At 46.5% G+C, this 4364-nt stretch overlaps 1 non-coding gene across 1 annotated transcript; it reads right to left on the reverse strand.

Moving 5' to 3' along the window:
- Nucleotides 1-3232: 3232 nt before the first annotated feature.
- Nucleotides 3233-3304, reverse strand: trnae-cuc. The gene has a single exon. It is a non-coding gene; the product is annotated as a tRNA-Glu (tRNA).
- Nucleotides 3305-4364: the final 1060 nt, after the last annotated feature.

The raw sequence follows: 4364 nt of genomic DNA on the forward strand, positions 1-4364 counted from the left end.
TTATAATTCACTGTATCACAAATTCAGTGGGCCAGAAGTTTACATACACTAAATTGGCTGTGCCTTTAAACAGTTTGTAAAATTCCCGAAAATGATGCCATGGCTTTAGAAGCTTCTGATAGGCTAATTGACATCCTTTGAGTCAATTGGAGGTGTACCTGTAGATGTATTTCAAGGCCTACCTTCAAACTCAGTGCCTCTTTGCTTGACTCCACGGGAAAAGCAAAGGAAATCAGCCAAGACCTCAGAAAAAAATGTAGACCTCCACAAGTCTGGTTTCTCCTTGGGAGCAATTTCCAAACGCCTGAAGGTACCTCGCTCATCTGGACAGCGGAGTCAATCACCACCTTCCGGAGACACCTGAAACCCCACCTCTTTAAGGAATACCTAGGATAGGATAAGTAATCCTTCTCACCCCCCCCTAAAAGATTTAGATGCACTATTGTAAAGTGGCTGTTCCACTGGATGTCATAAGGTGAATGCACCAATTTGTAAGTCGCTCTGGATAAGAGCGTCTGCTAAATGACTTAAATGTAAATGTAAATGTATCTGTAGAAACAATAGTACGCAAGTATAAACACCATGGGACCACGCAGGCGTCATACCGCTCAGGAAGGAGACGCGTTCTCTCTCCTAGAGATGAACGTACTTTGGGTCGAAAAGTGCAAATCCATCCCAGAACAACAGCAAAGGACCTTGTGAAGATGCTGGAGGAAACAGGTACAAAATGGTCTATATCCACACGCAAACGAGTCCTATATCGACATACCCCGAGAGGCCGCTCAACAAGGAAGAAGCTACTGCACCAAAACCGCCATAAAAAAAGCCATACTACAGTTTGGGGACAAAGATCCTAGTTATTGGAGAAATGTCCTCTGGTCTGATGAAACAAAAATCGAACTGTTTGGCCATAATGACCATTGTTATGCTTGGAGGGAAAAGGGGGAGGCTTTCAAGCCGAAGAACACCATCATGTTGTGGGGGTGCTTTGCTGCAGGAGGGTCTGGTGCACCACTAGAACAACTGGGAAGGACACTGCAGTGCCAATCGGTTCCTAGTGTGAGCTGGTACATATGTGCGATAACCTTCTATGTTCATTGTGACAGGTTGCACAAGGAGCATAGACTATTTCCCTGACCGGGAATCAAACCCGGGCTGCAGCGGTGAGAGCACCTAATCCTAACCACTAGACCACCAGGGAAGGATTATACAGTGCAAATCGGGTCTCAGTGTGAGCTGGTACATATGTGCGATAACCTTCTATATTCATTGTGACAGGTTGTACAAGTAAACATGTAGCAAAAGAGTAGTTCCCTGACCGGGAATCGAACCCGGGACGCAGCGGTGAGAGCGCCGAATCCTAACCACTAGACCACCAGGGAAGGGTACTACAGTGCAAATCGGGAGTCGAACTGGGAGTCGAACCACCAGGAAAGGGTACTACAGTGGAAATCGGGAGTCGAACCTGGGCCGCAGGGGTGAGAGCGCCGAATCCTAACCACTAGACCACCAGGGAAGGGTACTACAGTGCAATTCGTTTCCCAGTTTGAAATGGTACATATAGTTGAAGTCGTAAGTTTCCATCCACTTAGGCTTGAGTCATTAAAACCTGTTTGTCAACCCCTCCACACATTTCTTGCTAACAAACAATAGTTTTGGCAGTCGGTTAGGACATCTCCTTTGTGCATGACACAAGTAATTTTTCCAACAATTGTTTACAGAGGGATTATTTCACTTATAATTCACTGTATCACAAATTCAGTGGGCCAGAAGTTTACATACACAAAGTTGGCTGTGCCTTTAAACAGTTTGTAAAATTCCCGAAAATGATGTCATGGCTTTAGAAGCTTCTGATAGGCTTATTGACATCCTTTGAGTCAATTGGAGGTGTAACTGTAGATGTATTTCAAGGTCTACCTTCAAACTCAGTGCCTCTTTGCTTGACTCCATGGGAAAAGCAAAGGAAATCAGCCAAGACCTCAGAAAAAAATGTAGACCTCCACAAGTCTGGTTCCTCCTTGGGAGCAATTTCCAAACGCCTGAAGGTACCTAGCTCATCTGTAGAAACAATAGTACGCAAGTATAAACACCATGGGACCACGCAGGCGTCATACCGCTCAGGAAGGAGACGCGTTCTCTCTCCTAGAGATGAACGTACTTTGGGTCGAAAAGTGCAAATCCATCCCAGAACAACAGCAAAGGACCTTGTGAAGATGCTGGAGGAAACAGGTACAAAATGGTCTATATCCACAGGCAAACGAGTCCTATATCGACATACCCGAGAGGCCGCTCAGCAAGGAAGAAGCTACTGCTCCAAAACCGCCATAAAAAAAGCCATACTACAGTTTGGGGACAAAGATCCTAGTTTTTGGAGAAATGTCCTCTGGTCTGATGAAACAAAAAAAAAAATGTAGACCTCCACAAGTCTGGTTCCTCCTTGGGAGCAATTTCCAAACGCCTGAAGGTACCTAGCTCATCTGTAGAAACAATAGTACGCAAGTATAAACACCATGGATGACGCAGGCGTCATACCGCTCAGGAAGGAGACGCGTTCTCTCTCCTAGAGATGAACGTAGAAAAGTGCAAATCCATCCCAGAACAACAGCAAAGGACCTTGTGAAGATGCTGGAGGAAACAGGTACAAAATGGTCTATATCCACAGGCAAACGAGTCCTATATCGACATACCCCGAGAGGCCGCTCAGCAAGGAAGAAGCTACTGCTCCAAAACCGCCATAAAAAAGCCATACTACAGTTTGGGGACAAAGATCCTAGTTTTGGAGAAATGTCCTCTGGTCTGATGAAACAAAAATCGAACTGTTTGGCCATAATGACCATTGTTATGTTTGGAGGGAAAAGGGGAGGCTTTCAAGCCGAAGAACACCATCATGTTGTGGGGGTGCTTTGCTGCAGGAGGTATGGTGCACCACTAGAACACCTGGGAAGGACACTGCAGGGCAAATCGGTTTGCAATTTGAAGTGGTACATATGTGCAACATCCTACTAAATTCATAGTGACAGGTTACACAAGTAAACAAGGAGCATAGACTATTTCCCTGACCGGGAATCGAACCCGAGCCACGGCGGTGAGAGCGCCGAATCCTAACCACTAGACCACCAGGGAATGATAATACAGTGAAAATTGGTTCTCAGTGTGAGCTGGTACATATGTGCGATAACCTTCTATATTCATTGTGACAGGTTGTAGAAGTAAAGATGTAGCAAAAGAGTAGTTCCCTGACCGGGAATCGAACCCGGGCCGCGGCGGTGAGAGCGCCGAATCCTAACCACTAGACCACCAGGGAAGGGTACGACAGTGCAAATCGGTTCCAAGTGTGAGCTGGTACATATGTGCGATAACCTTCTATATTCATTGTGACAGGTTGTACAAGTAAACATGTAGCAAAAGATTAGTTCCCTGACCATGAATCGAACCCGGGCCGCAGCGGTGAGAGCGCCGAATCTAACCACTAGACCACCAGGGAAGGGTACTACAGTGCAAATCGGGAGTCGAACTGGGAGTCGAACCACCAGGAAGGGTACTACAGTGGAAATCGGGAGTCAAACCCGGGCCGCGGCGGTGAGAGCGCCGAATCCTAACCACTAGACCACCAGGAAGGGTACTACAGTGCAATTCGTTTCCCAGTTTGAAATGCAAGGAAGCTCCTTCCTCTGCAAGGAAGAAGCTACTGCTCCAAAACCGCCATAAAAAAGCCATACTACAGTTTGGGGACAAAGATCCTAGTTTTGGAGAAATGTCCTCTGGTCTGATGAAACAAAAATCGAACTGTTTGGCCATAATGACCATTGTTATGTTTGGAGGGAAAAGGTGAGGATTTCAAGGCGAAGAACACCATCATGTTGTGGGGTTGCTTTGCTGCAGGAGGGTCTAGTGCACCACTAGAACACCTGGGAAGGACACAGCAGGGCAAATCGGTTTGCAATTTGAAGTGGTACATATGTGCGACAACCTACTAAATTCATAGTGACAGGTTGCACAAGTAAACAAGGAGCATAGACTATTTCCCTGACCGGGAATCGAACCCGGGGCCCGGCGGTGAGAGCGCCGAATCCTAACCACTAGACCACCAGGGAAGGATAATACAGCGTAAATCGGTTCCCAGTGTGAGCTGGTACATATGTGCGATAACCTTCTATATTTATTGTGACAGGTTGCACAAGTAAACATGTAGCAAAAGAGTAGCTCGCTGACCGGGAATCGAAACCGGGCCGCGGGCCGAATCCTAACCACTAGACCACCAGGGAAGGGTACTACAGTGCAATTCGTTTCCCAGTTTGAAATTGTACATATAGTTGAAGTCGTAAGTTTCCATCCACTTAGGCTGGAGTCATTAAAACCTGTTT

Source organism: Oncorhynchus gorbuscha, unplaced genomic scaffold (assembly GCF_021184085.1).
Source record: "Oncorhynchus gorbuscha isolate QuinsamMale2020 ecotype Even-year unplaced genomic scaffold, OgorEven_v1.0 Un_scaffold_8215, whole genome shotgun sequence".
NCBI lineage: Eukaryota > Metazoa > Chordata > Actinopteri > Salmoniformes > Salmonidae > Oncorhynchus > Oncorhynchus gorbuscha.